At 40.4% G+C, this 24,140-nt stretch overlaps 1 protein-coding gene and 1 pseudogene across 6 annotated transcripts in view; one reads left to right on the top strand and one right to left on the bottom strand.

Annotated features, from left to right (window-relative positions):
* Positions 1-12,523, bottom strand: part of SMAD9 (SMAD family member 9) — a 74,609-nt gene extending 62,086 nt beyond the window's left edge. For 2 of the 6 annotated variants that reach the window (XM_045069533.1, XM_045069535.1), the window contains exons 1-2: positions 12,108-12,523; positions 2,161-2,370 (exon numbers count right to left, since the gene is read on the bottom strand). The gene's annotated coding sequence lies outside the window, so the exon portion shown is untranslated. The other 4 variants (XM_045069536.1, XM_045069534.1, XM_013044915.2 and 1 more) reach the window with 4 other exon arrangements.
* Positions 12,524-16,261: 3,738 nt separating this feature from the next.
* On the top strand, positions 16,262-16,430 carry LOC123389063 (annotated as a pseudogene).
* Positions 16,431-24,140: the final 7,710 nt, after the last annotated feature.

Genomic DNA, 24,140 nt, shown 5'->3' on the forward strand with positions numbered 1-24,140 from the left:
TTCAGCTAGAATGTCAATGCTGACTGGACATCATTTCTTAAGTTTCAGTGGAAATTTAGAATTATTTTTTAAAATAAAGACTGGGGCATCTGGATGGCTCAATGGGTTAAAGCCTCTGCCTTCGGCTCAGGTCATGATCCCAGGGTCCTGGGATCAAGCACCGCATCGGGCTCTCTGCTCAGCAGGGAGCCTGCTGTCTCCTCTGTCTCTCTGCCTGCCTCTCTGCCTACTTGTGATCTCTGTCTGTCAAATAAATAAATAAAATATTTTTAAAAATACATTTAAAAAATAAAAAATAGGGACGTCTGGGTGGCTCAGTTGGTTAAACAGCTGCCTTTGGCTTGGGTCATGATCCCAGCATCATGGGATCGAGTCCCACATGGGGCTCCTTGCTCCACAGGGAGCCTGCTTCTCCCTCTGACTCTGCCTGCCACTCTGCCTGTGCTCGCTCTCACTCTCGCTCTCTCTGACAAATAAATAAAATCTTTAAAAATAAATAAATAAAAAATAAATAAAGAGAATTTTTTTATTGTTGCAGAGTACCACTTCTTTTGGAGACAGAATTATGATTCTTTTGCCTGTTTGATATTTTATTTATGACAAATGTCGTGAAAGGAAAGAGGAATAGACATTAGAGCAGCAAACAGGGGATCTAACAAACATGCCTAATCATTTGGGCCGCTTTTAAAGTAGATTCAGAATGCTATAATTTTTTTTTAAAGTAGTATTCTCAATATTTAGAACATGATTAAGGGCACCTGGGTGGCTCAATCATTAAGTGTCATGATCCCAGTGTCCTGGGATCGAGGCCCGCACTGAGCTCCCTGCTTAACCAGAGGCCTACTTCTCCCTCTCCTGCTCCCTCTGCTTGTATTTCCTCTCTCGCTATGTCTCTCTCCATCAAATAAATAAATAAAAGCCTAAAAAAAAAAAAATTAAGGGTAAGTAACTCATAAGACTGTTGTAAGAGAACATCAACACTGTCTTGAAAAGGTTACTGTCTAAGTTTCTAGCATTCCACACTACGTTCTTCTCATTGTCAGCATATGTTTGGAGATAATATATACCACCCCACAAATGTGGTATTTTATTATTCAAGTTTAAAAGGGCCCACAAGGTAACTAGTGTCTCCAGGAACAGGATGCAACATGATATAATGAATATTTGGGCAAAGAAGACTTGAGTCTGAACGATAGCTCCATCACTAAGTGTGACCGTTAAGTAATTAACCACTTTGATCCTGTTTCCTCTGCTGCAAAACTGGAACAAAAATTATTACTTTTCGTACTGAAAGGAAGCATGCAAAAACAGTCTGAAAACTGTAAATTAATGTAATGATAACTATTTTTTATTATTAACAAGTAGTTCTACTTCTGCTTATTCCTCCTACATGCCTTATTATAGAAGTAAAAGGTGCCAAAAAAGAAGAAAGGAAGAAAGATAAAGTAAAACAACCTCAAAGAAAGATCAGAGGCAAAAAAGGAAAAAAAGAGGATCAATGTTCACATAAAAAGAAAAACAGTATCTCAACATACTAGCATTGCATTAGGAATCAAACTTATTATTATTTTTTTAATGGCATCATTTTCTGCCTACTCAGCATGAAATGCTACTATTCACCCAGCAGGGCTAGGGGACAGATATTTCTGAGGCCATAATTTATACTTTCTATATAGTTCCGAGGGAGAAGGCGAGAAGATAAATAGACCCTGAGAGACATGAGGTGATCACTGTATAAAATCTGTCTATCCAGCAGTTCCACCTGTGCAAAACCTAACTGAGAACAAGCGACAAGCAAATGTCTACGTGCCAAAAGAGGTCTTTACGGAGTCTGCACAGAAAAGCTCACACAGGACCTACTTGCAACTGCCTTTGGCTACATTTAAACAAGCATGTTTATATGATTTCCAAGTTTACAGCACATTAGAGCAGCACACTGGGAGAAGGATGAGGAGATGCTCCTGGGGGCACGTGACAGCAAAATGAAATCAAAGCTGGCAGCTGCACCCCAAGGGAAGGGACCAAAACAAGCCAAACCAAACCAAACTGACAAACAGAAGAACTACTGAAAAACAGACAGCAGGTCTCAGAAGTACAAGAGTTTGAGGTCACTGGATCTGGGAACGACCAGACCTTCCTTCCAGCTCCAGCCTTGCTTACCGAGCAATTTGTAAACGGTGTTCTTCAGAAATCTGGAGACCGCAGAGAGACTCGGTCAGACGCAGCAGCAAGACAGCAGGGCAGAGCTGGACTCCAGGGGGAGGGCAAAGCTCTCGACTCTGTCCCTCTGCAGATGCCACCATCCACCAAAGCAGCCCTCTTCATTCAGCTTTACTTAATGAGGCTTCTTTGATAAAAAGGCCCTGTTGACTTAAAAAAAAAAAATTTTTTTTTTAATTAAAATTTGACCACCACTGACTTCTACACTCCAGGATCCTTAAATGCAATACATTCCAATGTAGTAATGAACTCCATGCCAAGACCTGGGGAGGGGAGGGATGGACAGGCAGAGCAGAGAGGACTTGAAGGGTAGTAAAACCATTCTGTATAACACTACACTTGCCCGAGCAAGAAAAAGACTCAGAAAACTCCCAGGGAAATCTTATTTCTCTTCTTCCTCAAGGCCACATTCAATAGGTCATTAAATCCCCTGGATGGACCCTCCCATATATTTCGTAGCTACGCTCCATCCATCCTGGACATCCCTCATGAGTATGTCCTTCTGGGCCTCCCCACATCCACTCACCCCCAAGAAAGTACCCTCCCTGTTGGGCCACTATTGTCCTGTCTTTCCAAGTCCAGAGCAGATCCTGTCACACTTTTTAGTGACGTACCTTGCTGTGAGACCGAAGCAGAATGGGACGGAAACTATTTCTAGGGCTTGGGATTAAAAGTGTTGTATTTGTGCTTTAGAATGTTTGTCACATACATGTAGGGGCACCTGGGTGGCTCAGTGGGTTAAAGCCTCTGTCTTCAGCTCAGGTCATGCTCCCAGGGTCCTGGGATTGAGCCCCACACCAGGCTCTCTGCTCAGAAGGGAGCCTGCTTCCCCGTCTCTCTGCCTTACTCTCTGCCTGCTTGTGATCTGTCTGTCAAATAAATAAATAAAATCTTTAAAAATAAAATAAAATGTTTGTCACATACATGTATATATAGATTTGTCCAATTTCTTTTTTTTTCTGAAGATTTTATTTTAAGTAATCTCTATACCCAATGTGAGGCCCCAACTCACAGCCCCAAAATCAAGAGTTGCATGCTCCACTGACTAAACCAGCCAGGCACTCTGTCTCCAAATTTCTACTATGCGCATGCATTTATATATTTTACATGGAAACCACCCATCCCCCCACCTCCAAAAAAAAAAACAAAAACAAAAAAACAGTATCCTGGGTAAGAGTTAGTACTTTTAACATCACTTTCAAACCAGGCTCTTCAAAATCTTTCTCCTCAAACTACATTCTCTGTCTCATCAATCCTCATTCCTTCTGTCTTCACTGCCTCCCCTCTGCCCTGGGGCCTGTGCATAGTGACATCCTGGAAACCTCCCCAGGGCCCCAGGCAGCAGCGTTAATCAGCTATCCACAGCTCTCCTGGGCTTCCACAGCACCCGGCATATATATACCTTCTTGAAAGCACAGAGGACACTTGCTTCTTTATATTTGTTACTTGTTTTCCCCAGAGACACCCAGCTCCTAGGGAAAACCCCAGGCTATGCCACAGAACGGTTTGAATTGCCTAACTAGGTTTGGCATACAATAAATGCTGCACAAATGAAGGTAAAACCCAGTGTGATTATCAATAACAATATCTACTGTATTATTAAGGCCTATGTAATTAGGCTACCTTTCGACCTACAGCCCACTGCTTTGCTGATGTAAGATAACAAACTCCTGGGACAGGCAGAACCATATAATGCATTTCCTCCTTCCTGTGCATAGTCTTTCTACTTAAGGTGCTGTCATATTGCACACTGACCTGTATGGAAACACCTGCAAAGTGTGAAATGGCTATAAATAATATTTTAAATGTATTTTTTTAAATGGCGTGTGGGTAACTTTTAAAGTTTTATTGATGCATGTGTGTTGTGGGAGGTTGAGTTTCCTGACCAAGAGCTGCTTGAGTGGTGGAGATTATAAACAGAGGGAAAAGAATCACTGATAACTGTGTTCAAGATTGCTCTTTGGGAAAGTTCAGATTTTTAATTGCCAAAGACATTCATGCAGCAGTGCAGATGGTGTGTCAACCGCCATCTCACCAGCTCTGCTAGGTGTCCATGTGGCCATTTAGAAGCACCACGCCCCTTCCATTGGTCTCTAATCTCCTTCACACACAGATCTGATGATGTGATTCACCCGTTCAAACCCTTTGGGGATTTCTCTTTTGCCCACAGGTTAAAATTTAATAGTTTTCTCTTGCTTACAGAGTAAAATCCAAATGCCTAACCCTTCCTTCTGCCTTCTTCTATAGTATCTTAGGGAAGAGAGAGGACGGTGGTTGAAGGAAGAAATGAAATCAAGCAAGAATCAGCAATGAGCCAGACATCTATGCTAGATGCTGGCCCCTTCTCTTTCTGATAGTACAGTTGTAGAGACAGAAGTGGAGACAGAATCTAAACACATTAATGCCAGACAGGTGATAGATTACAACTGCTATTAAAAGGACCAGGGGTGACTTCCTGTAGGAGAGGCCATGCACGCTCACTCTTGAGCCAGTAGAGGTTAAGAGGGAAAACCAGAGAAGCAAAGGCTCTTGTCCCCACAGACACATTAGTACAATTCGAGGCCCAGGGATGTCTTCAGCATCCTTCACTTCTAAACAAGGACCTGGTGCAACAATCTCTATTCCCCTTACACTTTGTATTTCACTTTTATTTTGACTCCTAAAACCCCATATGGGACCACTATAATTATCCTTGTCATGGGTGATTCAAAATACACACACAGTAAAAATGGAATTCTAACCAGGAAAAATATACAGAAATCCAAATAGATTGCCCCCCTTTTTTTTGCATAAAGAAACTACTGGGTAAATATTTTGATATTTGCTTTCCTGATCTCTCTCTTTCTAATTAGGCTATGAAATCCTGATTTTTATTTTCCTTTGGTACTTTATTTTGTTATATGGTCCTTAGGGTTAGGGGCCTTCTAGGCAGTGCAATTACTCAAGGCACAGAGTAAACAATGATTGAATGAATAAACCTATATAAGCTGCTCAGATTTTATCTAACTTTCTAGTGTAATGACTACATCAACAAAATCACATTTTAAAACCCTAAGCATAATCCATACAATGTCTTGAAAAAAAATGTGTATTTGCAGTCAGCTTAAATTAATGACAACAGAAAGGAAGTGCCACTCCTTTGAAGTAACACCTAGGCACTGACTTGCCATTGTTTGCAAACATAGCCCACACCTAATGACTGCTTTGTGTCAACACAATTAACCAAGAAGCCCTAAGGGAAGCATTTCTGTACACAAAGGTTTCTCTTTGACAAACACCTGATCTAATTTTTGCTCCCAGAAATGAATTTCTACTACCACCACATAACAAGGAAAGAATAATATCAATGCATCAGCAAGTTAAGGAAAACCACAGGAGAACTAAAATCTCTTTAGCTTCAACACATTTTCTCATCTTCCACATTCACTGGCTTCTAATAGTCACTCATATCATTAATCAAACCATTAATCATAACTAACAATAATCCCATATCATTCTTCATAACCATTAATCACCAGCAGTGCCATTTTGTGAACATGTTGTGCCAATTTCTGGGGAGTCATTTGGAAACTGGAATTCATTTTTCCAGACAAACAATGTTCTGAGTGCTGATTAGATTCCCTGGCCAGCCCACTGAGACCCTCTGAACTCCTAATTAGCCTCTAATACTGCTGACACCAGCCTAAATAAGCAATGTCAGTCTTTGGCAGGAGTAAGCTTGTCCAAGCTAAGGTGTCTCGAATCCTTACAACTACCCCAATGCACAAGATTTTCAATGAACGCTTTTTCCTACGCAGTCAAACTCCAGTTCTCTCCTGTGTGATTCCCCGCAAAGAAAAAAAGGAATATGGATTAATGGATTTAGAGTGAAGTGTGAAGAGAAGTCAAACATTCTACCATGAGATGGAAAACTCTGATGGAATCTGTGAATCCTTCTTGGAGTTATTTTCTGAAATGTGTAGCTCCCAAGTCAGTTAAATTTAGATACAAGAATTCAGAAAGCAACTCCCAGCACTTCAGTTGAATTTCACCATCCATCAAACTCTCCATTAAAAAAAAAAAAAAATCTGCAAATCTGCTCCAGACCTTCCACAACCCACAAGTACTTAAGTTAAAAATCTTTCACGCCTTCTGATAAATGGTCCCAAACGACAGTTCCACATCAATCTCTTACCCTACCCATGTCACAATGTCTGCATTTCATCAAATCAAATCAAAACATACAGTTACATGCACACTAACTAAAGCAACTCAACATTTGACCAGCTTCCGAGCAATTTAACAGATTAAAAAAGAAAAATATTAGGCTACATGGAAAATGATTCCTTGGGATAAAGCAGAGTTGGGATCAAGCGAGCTCATGGCCCAGCCTAGCTGGGGAAGCACCCTCAGAAGCAGTGAATGTTAGCTGTTGCTACTCAGTGTTCACACTTCCACTACTCCCAAAGCCTCCCTCTAGATTGTTCCTGAAGCAATCTCTAATGTCAAGCCATCTGGGTGGCCCCCAGAGCACACGCTCACTTTACAGATTATTTGTGCAGTGGTTGAAAACTGGAGTTTTCTCCAGGTCATTAGAGTTCTGGGATGAATGGTCATCCTTAGTGATGTCAGTGTTTATAACAAGTCCAAGACTACTTTTCACTAAACCCATTTCATGACTGAGGAATACATGTTTTCCATGTATAGTCCTTCAAAATTAAATTTGAAAAAGGGGAAGGGGAAGTGATCAAATATTAAATTTCCCTATGCGGAAATTCATATACTAAAGCAATGCCACCAGTGATATCTGGTAATCAGAATAAAAAAGAGAGAAAAAATTTGACATTTAATACTACCCTCCCAAGAAAGAAATCAGAATTGTCTTTATAGGAAAAATCAGACTTTGTAGGACTCCTTTACATTTATTTTATGGGTTAAATTTTTATCTTTGAATTAAATAGGGTTAGAGAATGAAGGGGAAGAACCAAAATCTTTTCAATGTTTATGACTTCTAAAATGATACAGAACATACACATTTATACTTTGTTTCTTACTGTTTCTGTATTTCATCTTAAGTTATGAATTTAAATTTTATGTCAGAGTCTCTTTGAATCTCAGAAAATTGGTTTTGAGTTGATTAGACTTCCCAACTAAAACTGTAAAATTGAATGTATTATAGGGGCATGATATTTATACACAAATTATATTTTTATATTACACTATCTCTATTAATTCTGAGTCACTTAACAGAATATGACGTATTTTAAGAAATGATTTAGTATCGTTTATTAACACAATGAGCACGGAACAGAAAGGAGAGTCAGTTCTCTAACAAGGCTGATTGATAAGACTCTTTATACAACCAACCTGACCTAAACAGAAATTCATCTCAGTAGCGGTCTGCTTTTTCTTTTGTGACCATAGTTTGAAACATATACATTAAAAATGGTATCAGTTTTGGGGCGCCTGGGTGGCTCAGTGGATTAAGCCGCTGCCTTTGGCTCAGGTCATGATCTCAGGGTCTTGGGATCGAGTCCCGTATCGGGCTCTCTGCTCAGTGGGGAGCCTGCTTCCTCCTCTCTCTCTGCCTGCCTCTCTGCCTACTTGTTTTTTTTTTTTTTATTTGACAGAGAGAAATTACAAGTACACTGAGAGGCAGGCAGAGAGAGAGAGGAGGAAGCAGGCTCCCTGCTGAGCAGAGAGCCCGATGCGGGACTGGATCCCAGGACCCTGAGATCATGACCTGAGCCGAAGGCAGCGGCTTAACCCACTGAGCCACCCAGGTGCCCCATCTGCCTACTTGTGACCTCTCTCTCTGTCAAATAAATAAATAAAATCTTTAAAAAAAAATAATAAAATAAAATAAAAAAATAAAAATGGTATCAATTTTTATGTGGCTATGGGGTTGAGGAGAGGGGTTAGCATATCCTGTTCACGATTTTCTGTGGAATTACATTAGAGTTTCATTGTGGTAGTCATATCACATCAAAATCTGGGGTTTTTGTTGTTGTTGTTGGTTTTTTTTTCCTAAATGGTTTCCATTGTGTCTTTAGTGAATCTGATATGGAAAATTGCTAATGCAATAAGAGTATCACATAAGCTTTCCTGACTGTAATGCTCAGCCACAATATTCAGAAGAGGCTTGACTGAACTGGAGGCTTTTCAGGGCCAGCTCTCCACAGCCTCTGAACAAAGTCCTCAGCTCAAGTTCAACACTGGTTTCTTGAAAGATGCACCGCTAAGACGTACTGTATGGGGGAAACTCTTTTACAGATTTTATTTCAGAAGAAAAAACAAACAAACATGGGTTCAGTGAAAGATGTGTCACTTAATTACTATTTATTGACTGAGCACTATGCTAGGCACTGTGGGCGGCATTAAGGGAAAGGAAAAGATGAAGCATGGTCCCTTCCTTCACAGATCTTGAGAGCACTGACTGACTAGCAGAAATAAATTAGCACATGAGTAACTTCATATAAGACGAGACGGAGCAAGAGTGGAAAATGCAAAGAGGCATAGCAGCTCCAAGGAGGAGACATCTGAGACCGGGACCATAAAAAAGTTCGTGCAGGCTGCACCTGGACAGAACCAAGAACATGAGGAAGATGCAGCCATCCCTTAGGATCTGAGGCTACGCTGGGAAGCAGGGGATGGCATTTTAGGCCTTAGCATGAGTACAGATGCAGAGAAGAAAAAAGACAGGGCATGACGGGAAGTTATAATATTATAATTCATTATTATAATGAATTATAATAATTTAATGACAGCTTGAAATCTAGAAGGAGGGGTAAGAGCAACCTGGAAAAGTGGTCTGGGGCAGCTGGAGGCTGCCATCAAAGGAGAGTAGTACAGGGTGTTCAGGATGGTTTGGGGTGCAAGTGTCAGGATGCATTTCTTTGGGAAGATTAACACCCAGCTTGCACCGGTATAATGGCTTCTAATACTAACAGATATTGTGAAATCTTAACAACATTAGTTAGCACATGTTCCTTGAGACACAATTTACAGGAATATTTATTTTAAAAGGTTAGTTTATTGCTAAGGGATAACTGTTTATTTTTTGTTATGTGACCACTCACAACATGGACATTCATGAGCTTAACAGAAAAAAAAAATCTATAAAGCATACTCAAACTGTTATAACTACTCATGAATTCATTGTTTGCCTGTTTTGTTTTGTTTTGTTTGCATTAGAATAACTTTTCAACTCACTAGCAACAGTAACCAAGGAAATAAAAATCCAACAACCTAAAATTACAACTGTTTGAAGAGATTCATGCTTTCAATGTACTGCTATATTTATTCTTTTATTCTGGACACTTCCTTGTTTCTGAATTCCTCTCCAAATGTTAGAAACAATAACAAAATCTGCACTAAGGTTTGATAGAAGCTTAAAATGTAATTAGTATGTTTTGCAAATTTTAAGTCTTCATTTTCTGTAACATTTACCTTCCCTTAAAGCAAAATACATTCTTTGAATATGTATTATTTCTGACATAATAAAGCAGTAGATGATGAAATTGCTGTTTCCTTTATTGCAAAGGGAATGTTAGATATAAACTAGTTAGTTGCCTACATGCTATAGTGACCACTCCTGAGACATGAGCTCTCCAATTTGGCAAAGGAAATCGCACTCTCATTAATCAGAATTAAACTGTTTGTAACCCTGAAAGTGAATATTTTAATCTTTATGAAACAATTTCTTGACAGATTTTTTTTCTCCTCCAGCTGACCACATGGACAGAAAAGATAAATAATTTTGCCCGTTGTTTATTACTTATAGATATCTTTGGCAAGGTTTCATTTAAAAAAACAAAACAAAACAAGAAAACCTCTTCTTTCTCATTCCATGTCTTGGGCAATCAGGGATGCAGTAGTTGATATCTGTAAACATTCTCTGATTAGCCATTAACTGAAGATATAGAAGTAAAAGAAAAATATTTTAGAGGGAGAAAAGTCTAATAGTTCATGTTGACTCTAAGACACTGATGACAAAGGTGTGGGAATTACAAAGTACTTAGGGGTTTAACCTAAAATTTGTTTATACCCTTGATCTTCAGTAAACACTGTACTGATAAAAATGAGTTTGTTCAGGTCAAGAATATGTTGACATTCTCTTAAACATAACTTAAAACCACAGAGCTGAAGCATAAAACAACTCAGACAAAGATAGCCAGTCAAGCATAAAAATGGGAGTTGGTTGTGTCAGAAGAGATTAAGAGGCTCAAGGCTGTCTGCTGAAGACAGTTGTCCTGCCATCAATGAAGACAATTATTATCACTACAAGTTCCTTTTCTGATATATTTTAAACTTTTGTCATATTATATTTAAAATGCTCCTTATTTATAAACTATTACATCATTTTCTTATCTGCAGTGTCCTTCTTGGACAACCACAAATTTTGAAAACAGTCCAAAATCTTGTTCATGATTTCCTACAAGCATAGAAAGACTCACTTGCTGAATGTGGAGTTTGGAGAATGTGTTTGGGCTTTACTTTTACTTCCTTTTTAAATATAGATCGCTATTTTAAAAATATAAACATCCAATGGCATTCTCTCACACCGGCAGGACTCCTAAGACAGAAGATCTGTTTGTAGCATGAACATTTCACTCCCTCAGAAGGATGCCCTCAAAGCTGTGCTCAGTTACGGCCAAGGAGATAGCATTATTAAATGCCGTATGACTTGACAGTTATCCTCTATTATTCCTGCTAAACCACACTTCCAAAAGATCATCCGAGAAATCTGGCAAATCACTGTAATGACACTTGTAAATTGGATCCATTAAAAGCAATCCACAGTGTCCTGTGGGTGTGCATCCGACTGTTAATTACTGGGTAAATAATGTACATGCAATTTTATTCCGAAACTAGATATACATTATTCGTAGGCTATTTCTCAGAAGTACCAGTTCCAACCCAGAAACAAGTCAACGGAGGATTTCTAAATTATCCTTTGAAATTTCCACTGTCAAGGGTGGGGAGGAGGAAGGAATAGTAACGGGAAGAATTGTCAGCGATTAGCCATCCATAAAAATGTTTTCCCCGCGCTCCTCCTTCCGATCACAATGCTGGCGTCAGTTAGTCTCCTGTATCTGTTCCCCACCTCGCCCCCCTCCCCTCTGCGGAGAGCTGGCACCGAATGGCAGGCGAAGGAAAAGACAAACATCCCAGCTCCCAACACAATCCAAGCGCTAGCCCGGAGACACTTGAACATTCCTAACTTTTTTTTTTTCTTCCCACTTCGCGTGCCTCAAAGGTAAGCAGAGTGAAAAAGCCTACGAAACAGAAGGCCAGGGAGGCCAGCTGAGTCACAATTACTACCCCCACCCCGATTTCTCCACTGCCCCCCCCCCACTTTCGGCCACAACAAACGGTTACTCAGCTCTGAGTCTGGGTCTCCGCGGCGCCTGTCCTCGGTGCTCGACCCCCGCGCGGTGCCCAGTCCGGGCGCCGGAGAGCTAGCGCGCATCCCTGCCCACGCCCTGGGCCACAGCACCGCTCGGCCGGCGCCCCCGCCGCGGGACCAGCATCCTCCTACAGGTCCCAGGTGCCCGCTGCCCGGGCGGCTGCGGCGGCGGGGAGGGCGCGCGGCCAACTCTCCGGTGCTGTCCCCTCCGGCCCCACCCCACCCCAAACAGGCTTCGCCAAGAAATGCGGGGATGGAGAGTACAAAGAACCCAAGCCACACACCAAAGGGCCTCGGAGACTTCCCTCGGGGAAGAACAACTTAGCCGCACAAGCACACACACACGCGCGCGCGCGCACTCGTCCAGCGCGCGCTGGGGAGGGCATCTCTTACCTGTCCCCACGATGCCACTCATCCCTCCCCCCACCCCAGGTCCGGCTCCCCACCCCACCCCCCGCCGTGGGTCCCCAGCCGCCCGCTCCAAGCGCCGCGCACTCACTGCGTGGCTGCGCGCGCTCAGCGGCTGCAGGGCCCGGCGGCGGCGGGGACCGAGACAGCGGCTGCGGCGGCGGCGGCGGCGGCGGCGGCGGCCCCAGCCGGCGTCAGTCAGACTGGAGCCGCGAAGCCTCATCGCCCGTATTAGTGCGCCGACCTGGAAAGCGGCCAGGAGCCCTGCGCACGGGTCCGCCCCCGCCCGCCGCCGCGCGCCCTGGCCGCTCCGGGAGCCCGCGAGACGGGGGGAGCGCGGCCACGTGCGCGGAAACTTGCGGCGGGGGCGCTTCGGCGCGGCCCTGCGCTGCCTCCCGGTCCTCCTGCGGGACCCCACGCCAGCTTCTGTGGGTGACTAAGCCCCGCTGGAGGGCCGCGGTGGGGAGGCTCCAGCCAGCCGGGTCACCTCGCGTCTCTCGCTCTTCTGCCACTCCTGAGATTTCTTGTGTCTGCCTGGAGCCTGAGGCCAAGGAGTGCTGTTACCAGAGCAAGAGATACAAGATCAACAAATCGGTTTGAACCGGCCCCCCGCCCCAGACTTATTTCTGACACGTTTCTGGGCCCTGATGGTTACTGTTACTTGCCATTTATTGCTTACTAGCTTTTCAGGCCAAAGGGATCCTTACATCCTTACACCAGTTGCGTTTGCACTGGCTTGGGCGGAAGAAAATCTACTCACTGTGAGTGGTGAGTGGTGGTAAAAACTAGTCATGTAATTATGTGGATTGTCACTTCTTTTTGTGTATTTATTTGCTTAACAGACTAGCATATAATACCTAGTATTATCTAATCTAATAAAGATAGAATCCTATGGGTGCTGAACAACGTTAGTGTACAAACTTCTTGCCTCAGATCCTGGCTACCCCCTAGATAACCTGCTTTTTTAGGTCACTGTGGACTCCTAGAACTCACTCAGAATACATTTAGGCAGTGCCACAAACATACTGATGGCCTTTGATTCCCCATCACCTAGTTCCTCTTCATGGAAAACGCATTTAACAGCAGAGGCAAAGGTAACATTAAGCGACAAGAAGACAGTATTCCCTTTGCTCCTGTGTATAGGAAAATTGGTCCTCCATGTAATGTAAATGCAAGGCTTTGAATTGAACTGCTTGTTTCTAGTTCTCAAAGCACTGCACTTTCTTCCCCCAGCAGATACTATTTTTGCATTACCATACTGTTGCGGTTGAGCAATGACCTTGTTTAAAACAGCGTTTGTGGTTGAACCTTAAACTGGAGTTTAAGTCCTCATTCTACACCTGGCCCATTTACCTTTACCTCTGCTCCAGGTTGGGTGTTAAGTTTGAAAATGCTGAGGGTGTGCAACACCAGGAGACATTTGGACAGCTTAAAAACTACAGGTTACACTTGATGTGCACTTTACGGCAAGTAAACTAATTAGATCTCGGGACTAGTGACCTTGTGGCTCACATTTTTTGTTTTGTTTTCAATGTTACTGAGAAAAGAAATGGCCCAGTCACTATTTCAGTTTCTGTATGTGCATTAAACAATGCAGAGGACACAATGCAGAGCAAGAAATTATAACCTCCGCAATGCTAGCTCATGCTTCTGGCATGGAGTCTTTTTAAGTTCACAGAATTCTCTTGGCTCTTGGCAGAACTTGGATTTGCAGATTCTTTGAGTGTGTGTAGTCTGCTTTTTCTGTACATTTTCATTTACATACCAAGAAATTTTGGCCCTTAAAAGTTAGCCTGTCACTTATACAATTCCTATCATTTATTTCTGAAACCTAATATAGAAAGTTAATCTATAGGGCGCCCGGGTGGCTCAGTGGGTTGAGCCTCTGCCTTCAGCTGTGGTTGTGATCTCGGGGTCCTGGGGTTGAGCCCCGCATCGGGCTCTCTGCTCAGCGGGGAACCTGCTTCCCCCCTCCCCCCGCCTACTTGTGATCTCTCTCTGTCAAATAAATAAATAAATAAATAAAAAGAAAGTTAATCTATTATATACAAGAATAGTAAGATCTGGTGAGTTCCAAGGATAAAAGGCCCACTCCAGGAAAGAAGGCTCAGTGTTGGACACTCCATTTTTCAGAAGCTGACTATCCATGTAATTGAAAATCCAGACTCTGCTAGATTTTTTTCTTCTTCGTTTCTTGATTAGCTGCAATCTTAGGCTGACTAGAACTTACACCAGAAAACTATGTGATGGGAATCATAGGACGGGTGAGACTCAGTCACAGGTTGTGATTTAGTGGAATTTCCAGTAAAATATTGGTTCAAGACCTGAAAACCATGGTGAAACTAAGCTCCCCGCTTTCTGAACTGCAAGGACTTGATGCAACCTGAGCTCCCGCCACAGCCTCATTTCATGTGTTAAGATGCTCAGCGTAGGATGTGATTGTGACAAAGGTTGTAGTAATCCATGGATACAAAGATTCCACTTTGCTCATCTGCTGTACCTGATGTTTGATCTAGCACTGTGGTCCTACTCAGAGCCATAACTAGGAATTGTTGCCTACACACCCCTCCCACTTCTAGTTTCTTTTATACATTTCATTTGTAATTCTGTCTTAACCCTGCACTTTTTTGACTCCACTTTGAACTTTTTTTCAAGCCATTATTCAGTCCATAGCCAGTTTTTTTTTTTTTTTAAGATTTTATTTATTTATTTGACAGAGATCACAAGTAGACATAGAGGCAGGCAGAGAGAGAGAGGAGGAGGAAGCAGGCTCCCCGCTGAGCAGAGAGCCCGATGCGGGACTCGATCCCAGGACCCTGAGATCATTACCTGAGCCGAAGGCAGCGGCTTAGCCCACTGAGCCACCCAGGCGCCCAGTCCATAGCCAGTTTTAAACACTTTCCTGAGCACAGGTGCCTGGACTAATCACATGAACGCAGAGCGCTGGTCCTAAGGAAACTAGGTCTCACTAGGAAAGACACACATATCAATGATTATCATACAGTAACCCTGTGTGTCATTTAGGGGTGAAGGCACAAGGGAGGTGTCAGGGAGTCTCCACAGAAATGAAATTTCAGCTACATCTGGAGAAGTGAATATGATTGACCACTAGCTCATAGTCAAAGAGCCCCCTATATGCATAGTCTGGGGGGATTCAGCTCTGTAGATGCTTTCTTTGCAGCAGAGTGCAGCTGCATTGGAAAGGCAGCCCAGAATGCCTACTATGTGCAGAATAGTAGGTCTACATATGAAAACCTCAGTGTTCCTAAGAGAATGGTCAAACTTGTTGGATAAATAGGAAAAACAATGTTAGTAGATCAGATGAGTTCAGGCAAGTCAAGGTGGTATGGCCGTAGACAGAATAATATTGTTAGGAATATCACCAAATAAGTATTTTGGGATACTTATTTGGGACAAGGGAGTCCTAAAGCATCTTAATTTGGTGGTGAAGAGTGAAAGCTATCTCCTGTTGTGATCTTCTCCCTGCAAGGACCAGGTTAGTCTTTATGCATGTCACCTTGTTTCCCCCTCATAACATCTCAGGATGAGAATTATTATCCCATTTTGCGGTTGAGGAAACTGAGGCATAACCAAATGTCCCCAAGTGTCTGACTCAGAATTCACGCTCCAGTCTGCCTGACTCCAAAGTCCACACATTTAACCACTACACCTCATGTCTTCCTGGTACTTGAAGTTGAATTGAAAAGTGATCTAATTCATCCATTCATTCAAGTTGTTGCTTAGTAACATGTTCTTTAGGGACTAGAAGAGACTGAATTTTTTTTTTCTTTAAATCTTCTTAACCATTTTAAGAATACAGTTTAGTAGAGTTAAGTATATTCACACTGTTGTGCAACAGATCTTTAGAACTCTTCATTTTGCAAAATTGATCATTCATAACCATTAAGTACTATTTCCTCTCTTCAGCTTCCCCACCCAGCCCTTGGCAACCACTTTTCTACCTCCTATTTCTATAATTTTGACTATTTCAGATACTTCATAGAAGTGGTATTATATTGTGTTTGTCTTTCTGTGACTGGCTTATTCACTTAGCATAAGGTCCTCGAGGTTTATCCATGTTGTAGGACAGGTTTTCCTTCTGTAGGTCTCCATAATATTCCACTGTATAGATATACCACATCTTCTTTACCTGGTTTATCAGTCAGTGGCTTCCACCTCCTGGTTAATGTGAATAATGCTGCAGTGAACATGGGTGTGCAAATACCTCTTTTAAATCCCGTTTTGAGCTTTGCGCAGTGGCAGTATCGTAGCCAATGAGGTTTATCCGAGGCGCGATTATTGCTAATTAAATCCCGTTTTGAATTCTTTGGATTCTTTTGGGTATATACCCAGACATGGGACTGCTGGATCATATGATAATTCTGTTTTTAATTTTTGAGGACCCTCCATATTGTTTTCCATTTGTCTGCACCATTTTACATTACCACCAACAATACACAAGAGTTTCAATTTCTCTGCATCCTTGCCAACACTTGTTACTTTCTTTTCTTTTAATAGTGGCAATCTTGGGATGCCTGGGTGGTTCAGTCGGCTAAGCGGCTGCTTTCAGCTCCAGTCATGATTCCAGCGTCCTGGGATCGAGTCCCAGCATGGGCTCCTTGCTTGACAGGGAGCCTGCTTCTCCTTCTGCTTCTGCCTGCCTGTGCGTGCTCTCTCTCTCTCTCTCTCTGACAAATAAATAAATTTTTATTTATTTGACAGACAGAGATCACAAGTAGGCAGAGAGGCAGACAGTGAGAAAGGAAGGGAAGCAGGCTCCCCACTGAGCAGAGAGCCCCGATGTGAGCTCCATCCCAGGACCCTGGGATCATGACCTGAGCCGAAGGCAGACGCTTTAACACCCTGAGCCACCCAGGTGCCCCAATAAATAAAATCTTAAAAAAAAAAAAATGACCATCTTAATGAGTATGATGTGATATCTTACTGGGATTTTGATTTGTCTTGCTCTTAATTTTAGTAATGTTCAGTATCTTTTCGTATGCTTGTTGGCCATTTGTGTATCTTCTTTGGAGAATCATTTATTCTTTTTTTTTTTTTTTAAGATTGTATTTATTTATCAGAGAGAGAGAGGGAGCGAGCACAGGCAGACAGAATGGCAGGCAGAAGCAGAGGGAGAAACAGGCTCCCCGCTGAGCAAGGAGCCCAATGTGGGACTCGATCCCAGGACGCTGGGATCATGACCCGAGCCGAAGGCAGCTGCCCAACCAATTGAGCCACCCAGGCGTCCCAGAATCATTTATTGTTTTGACCATTTTTTAAAAGCGCTATTTTTTTCCCCAATGGGTTGTGGGAGTTTCTTATATAATTTGCAAATATTTTCTCCCCTTCTGTAGTTTGACCTTGCACTCCTTTGATGAACAGAAATTTTTAAGTTTGATGATGTCACATTTTGCTTTTGTTGTCTGTATTTTCAGTGTCCATATGTTAGTCTCCACTGCTAGTATATATAAGTAAATTGATATTGATAATGATATGTTTATCTTATATCCTGTGACCTTGCTGAACTCACTTGTTAGTTCTGGGATTTTTTTTTCTTTTTTTTTAAGATTCCTTGGGATTTTTTCATGTAAACAATGACTCATGTCATCTACAAATATGGACAGTTTTATTTTATTTAAACAATGACTCATGTCATCTACAAATATGGACAGTTTTATTTCCTACTTTCTCACCTATATCCTTTTCCCCTTTTTCTTGCCTTATTGCGTTGATTAGAACTTTCAGAACTATACTTAATAACAGTGATGAAAGTGGGCAGCCTTGCTTTTTCCTGACTTTAGAACAAAGCATTATTATTATTTTTTTGCTATTACATTTTATTTTTTAGATTTTACTTATTTGAGAGAAAGAGAGAGAGAGAGGGCAGAAGGGAGAGGGTCAGAGGGAGAAGCAGACTCCCTGCAAGGAGTCTGATACAGACTCGGTCCCGGGACTCCATACTGAAACTCCAGGATCATAACCTGAGCCTAAGGCAGTCGCTTAACAAACTGAGCCACCCAGGCGTCCCCACTATTACATTTAATGTTATCTGTAGATGTCAATTCACTTTATCAAATTGAGGAAGTTCCCTTCTAGTCCTGGTTTTCTGAGGGCTTTTATCATGAATGGATGTTGAACTTTACATTTTTTTTCTGAAATAATTGATAAATAATTTTTCTTTTTCATGTATTATGATGTATTATAATTTTATTATACACAATGTATTACATTGATTGATTTTCAAATATTGATCCACTCTTGCATCCCTGTAATAAGCCACACTTGATCATGGTGTATAATTTTTTTTACATACAGAAGAATTTTATTAGGTAATATCTTACTAAGGATTTTTGTGTCTATATTCATAAAAGATATTGTTTTGTAGTTTTTTTTTGTACTTTCTTTGTCTGGTTTTGATATCAAGGAAATATTTCATGAAATGAATTGGGAAGTGTTTTCCTCTTCTTTATTTTCTAGAACAGAGTATGTAGAATTGGTGTTAATTATTTAAATGTTTGGTAGAAGTTTCCAGTGAAATTATCTAAGCTGAATATTTCTTTTTTAAATTTCTTATTCAATTTCTTTAATAACGTGGGGCTATAGCTATTCAAATTATCTGTCTCCTAGGCGCACTGTACAATGTGTTTTTCCAGGGAAGTAGTCTATTTAATCTAAGTTGCCAAATTTATGTGTATGTACTTGTAGTATTCCCTTATTATCTTTTTAATGTCTGTTGGATCTGTAGTGATACCTTCTCTTTCACTCATGTTACTGATGACTGTGTCTTCTCTCTTCTCTGCATTGAGTGCTATAAATTAACCTCTCAGTTCTTCTTTGGCTATGTCTCACAAATATTTTATATTCTATTTTCATTTTCATTCATATATATATATATTCAGTCAAATATCCATCCGTCCCTTGGGACTTCCTCTTTGACCCTTGCATTATTTAGAATGGTGCTGTTTAGTTTCCAAGTGTTTAGGTGGAGATTTTCCTGTTCTGTTTCTGCTGTTAACTTTTAGTTTCATCTGTTGTATTGGAGAGTACACTCTGTGTGATTTTGGTTCTTTCATTTGTTGAAGTTTGTTTTACGGTAAAATATATGATCTATTTTGATATATGTTCCATCAGCATTTGAAGAGAATATATATTCTGCAGCTGCTGGGTGAAACTTTCTATAAATGTCTATTAGATCCTGTTAGTTGTTGGTGGTGTTTTCTATATTATTGCTGATTTTATGTGCAGTTTTTTTTTTAATCATCTGTTGAGAGAAGAGTACTGAAGCCTCCTATTATAATTTGTCTATTTTCCCCTTTTAGTTCTATCAATTTTGGCTTCACATATGTTGTGACTCTGTTTTTTGGAGCATACACATTTAAGATTTCTATGCGTTCTTGGTGCATTGAATCTTTTTATGATTATTATATAATGTTCCTTTGTGTTTCTTGTAATTTTTTTCAAGCTAAAGACACTTTATCTGATACGATAGCCACTCCTGCTTTCGTCCTTGATTCAGGTTTATATGATATATATTTTTCTATTGTTTTAGTTTAGATATGTCTATGTTGTTATATTTGTAGTGAGTATCTTGTAGATACACTATATAGTTGTGTCATGTTTTTAAATCCTCTCTGCCAATCTTGTGTCTTATATTTGTTGAATTTAGACCATCTCATTTAATGTAACATATTATTCATTTGTTGGAGCTTATCTGCTATTATATTTTTTGTTGTATGGTTGTTCTGTTTTTTTTTTTTTTTTGTACCCCCCCCCCCTGTTTTTTGTTTCTCTGTTTTCTTTTTCTGCTGTTCTGTGGGTTACTTGGACAATTTTTAGAATTCCGTTTTGATTTATTTGTAGTCTCTTTGAATATATGTTTGATATAGCTTTTTAAGTGATTGATTTAGGTATCACATTATGTATACATAATTTATCACAGCCTACTGTTATTTTACCAGTTAGAAGGAAATAAAGAAACATAAGCTCTGTTCTTAGTCCTCTACTCTCTCTTATTTATAATTATATAATTGCGTTATATATTCCTCTACATACACTTACAACATCAGACAGTTATAATATTTGCTTTCACCTTCAAACATAATTTTAGAAGTCTAGGGGAATAGGAGAGTCTTTGTATTTACCAATATTTTGCTTATCATAAGCTTTCTTCCTTCTTAATGTTCCAAGGTTCTTTTAATGTTTTCTTTCCACTTAGAGAACTTTGTTTAGTTAATGCTTTGGTAAGGTCTGTGGGTGCTAAGTTCTTTAAGCTTTCTTTTGTCTTCATCTCAGATTGCCTTGATTTTCTCTTTCATACTTGAAGGATTTTTTTCCCCTAAGTGTAAAGATCTGTATTGAAAGTTCCTTTTTATTAGCATTCAAAAAATACTGTGCCACATCCTTCTGACCTCCATGGTGAATGATGGTAAATTCTGTAATTCTCATTGTTTTCTCACTACAGGTAACATGCTATTTTTTTTTCTGATGGCTTTCAAGATTTCAAGAGTTTCTGTCTATAGTTTTCAGAAGTTTAATTATGATGTGTCTTTGGGGAACTTATCCTATAAGGAATCTGAATCTGTAGGTTTATGTTTCTTGTAAGGTTTGCGTTTTTGGCCATTATTTCCTCAAGTACTTTTTTAGCCCTTGCAGGAACTTTGATGACACAAATGTTAGATCTTTCTATAGTTTCAAAGGTTCCTGAGGCTTTTTTCTTCCTTACTTTCTTTCTTTCTTCTTCTTCTTCTTCTTCTTTTTTTTTTTTTTAGACCAGATTGAAAATTTCTATTTATCTTTCCGGTTTCTGACTCTTTCCTTCATCAGCTTCATTCTACTGTTGAGCCATCCACGAGATTTTTATTTTAGTTACTATGTTTTTCAACTCTGAAATTTCCATTTAGTTTTTGAGATCTTCTTTTTCTTTATTGAGATTTTCTTTTGTTTTCTTTTCTTTCTTCTCTTTCTTTATTTTTTTCCCCCTAAGGCTTTTTGTTTTTTTCATTCATTTCAAGCATGCTTATAATTGCATTGTAGCATTTTTAGGATGGCTGCTTTAAAATCATTGTCAGATAATTCTCATATTTCTGTATTCTCAGTGTTGGTGTCTACTGATTGTTTTATTCAAGTTGAGATTCTTTTGGTTCTTGTTTTGACGTTTGATTCTATCTTGAAACCTGGACTTTTTTTTTTTTTTAATTTTTTCTTAGACTCTGGATCTCATTTAACATTTAAACCTTTCATATTAAATAGCTTTTTCTGACACTACTCCAGCAAGGGAAGAGGGAGCATGTCTTTCTTATTATATTCTCAGGAGGAGGTGTAACTACAGATTCTGCACTTGGCCGTTATGGATACCAAAAGGAAAGGGAGGCTACTTATTACTGTTAGAAGGATGGGAGTTTTGGCTACATGGTCTTCATTGTGACTGTGGTAAAGGTGGCTTTGTTACTGGTAGGCTACCAGAGGAAATGAGGTCTCCTTTGACACCATCTCATTGTGGTGGTGGTGGTGGGAAGGTGAAACAACTTCTTACCCAGTAAGGAAGGGATGGGAGTGAAAGAGAGGATCCCGTGGTGTCTCCACTAATGTCCAGAAGCAGAGGACACATCACTGGCTGGTGGGAATGTAAGTCCTGCTCCCTACTTGGCCTTCTCTGACTCATCCTGCTAAGGGTGTTCAGGTGCCTTATTACAGCATCATGAAGGTACCAGTCTCAGCTCCCCGTTCAGCCTTTGCTATTGTCAGCAAGGGTGGGGCCACTATTTTTTTCTGTGGTGTTTGATTGGAATGGAGCTGTTACTGTCTAAAGGTTTTTTGTTTTGCTGATCTTGCTCCTTACATGAGAGAGATGCATTTTAGGGACTTTTTCTTTTTTTGTGCCCATCAGCATTTTTAGGTGACTGCTTCACCTACAAGTCTGGGATATATGAGACAGAAAGAAAAGCCAAAGAAGTCACCACCATGTCCTTCCATATGTCTCAAGGTCTCTAGACAGTCTACCTTCTTTTTGTGCCTTTCAGAGTTTACTTATGTTTCTCTATATAGTCCAAGGGTATTATCTGTACTTAGCAAGAGAGATAGATAAAGTAATTTACTCCACCTTTCCAGAAGTGGGAGTATTTATTTTAATTTTTTTTTGTCATGGAATAATTATCCTGATTTAAGTGGCTCTTCCACTAAAATTTTCAAAAAAATATTTCTTTAGATCTCAAGGAATACAGCAAAAATTGTGAGTAGGACTGCTATTGTAAGTTTATTTCAGAAGAATGACAAAGAGCAAAAGGAACTGAGAGGACATAAACTATCTTCCCAGGTGGAGGTATTTTTACTTCTGTCAAAGTTGTACATCGTGCATAGAAAGTCCCATAGAAATATAATAACTTAGGGAAAATTGTAGTTTTGAATGGCAAGGATTTAAGTTTTCCACGGAACATATCTGGCTCCTTGATTTTGCATTATTTGAATTGCTATTAAATGCTTCATATTTTCTTTCCAAGTTGACTATTTGAGGGTAGACAAATCTTAAATGTGGTACTGCAATTGATTTTCTCCTAATTGTATAATAAATCTGTCCAACACTTCTTAAAAGCAAGGCATTCAATATGTACGTCCTTACTGAGCAAATGATAGAATGAACAAGTGATTTATAAAAGATATATATATATATGTATATATATATATATATATATATTTTAAGATTTATGTCATTATTTGAGAGCGAGCACAGTGGGAGGGGCAGAGAGGAGAGGAGAGAATCCCACTCAGGCTCCCCACTGGTCCCAGGACCCTGAGATCATTACCCGAGCCAAAACCAAGAGCTAGATGCTCAACCAGCTGCGCCCCCTAGGCACCTCCAAAGTTCCTTTTTTCTGAAAACGTGACAGTTGTAAATATTGTTACTTTAAGGACTTGTACTTTCTCTTCATTTTTATTTTGGAGATTCAAATTTAAATTCATGCCACTGTTTGGTTGGGGCATGTTTGTGGGCACTATGTGTTTTTGGGCCTAGTTTTACTGTCCCTGTTCTCAGAGTGGAATGAGTTACGCTGACAATCACTTGCCCTCTACTTTCATCAGAGACACACACACACAGACACACACACGCACACGCAGGAACACATTATCTTGTTAGTGTCAACATTCATGGGTCAGAGAGGTAGTGTACATAACTTCATTTCCCAGGAGTATTTCTGAGGTGTATTGTGATACTTTTCAGATAAAGATCACTGCTGTCACTCTTGGTCCTTTCTCTGCCCTCTGTCCTTTATGGAGGACTGTCTACCTTATGATGTCATACTGTAAGCAGGCTTCTGCTGATTACCATGGGAGCCCTTGCTCATCAGACCCCCATCAGACCCTTGTAGGTGGGGGAAGTTGCCCACAGCCTCTGCAGAAGCTGCAGTGAGGTTTAAACCCGCTGCTGGGTGCCTGACTTTTCATTGTGATTCCTAGAGGCCGTGGGTCAAGATAATTCCCTGGCATTCCCACTTGGAAAATGAATAGTTTCTCCAAAGAAATGGCATTGCAAATCATGGTCAGGTATTACTACAGACTAGTACAGGGTAGTTCAGGTGTATTATAGACTTACATGTGCTTCAGTCCTGCTGTAAGGACTTAACCATACTTTTCTGATATGATTTTCATGGGAAACACCTATGGGTTCGAAACAACTGACTTTTAAGCTGGCTTGATTTTATGAGTTGAAGAAAGGGGAATGCTTTCAGGCATGGGGTTCTACAGGTCGGATTTGCAGGCATCATGCCCTTAAAATGCAAAGTCCTCAGAAGGCAAGGATAGGATCAGTTTTTCCTTGCAAGTATAGAACACTTGATCACTGTATCATTTGATACAGTTAAGAAAAACCCACCTATATATAAAATTTTTAAAAATTGAGTTAAACCCCTATATATCTATAATATCTATATCTATGTTTATATTATATAAAGAAAGAACGCTTAGATGGGATCAAATCTGTAAAGATACTGCTTTTTTGTGACCATCAAAATACTACCTAGAGTGGTTTTTTTTTTTAAGATTTTATTTATTTATTTGACAGAGAGAGATCACAAGTAAACAGAGCAGCAGGCAGAGAGAGAGGGGGAAGCAGTCTCCCTGTTGAGCAGAA

This window comes from Mustela putorius, unplaced genomic scaffold, assembly GCF_011764305.1.
Source record: "Mustela putorius furo isolate JIRA1106 unplaced genomic scaffold, ASM1176430v1.1 tig00003942_pilon_pilon_pilon, whole genome shotgun sequence".
Taxonomy (NCBI): domain Eukaryota; kingdom Metazoa; phylum Chordata; class Mammalia; order Carnivora; family Mustelidae; genus Mustela; species Mustela putorius.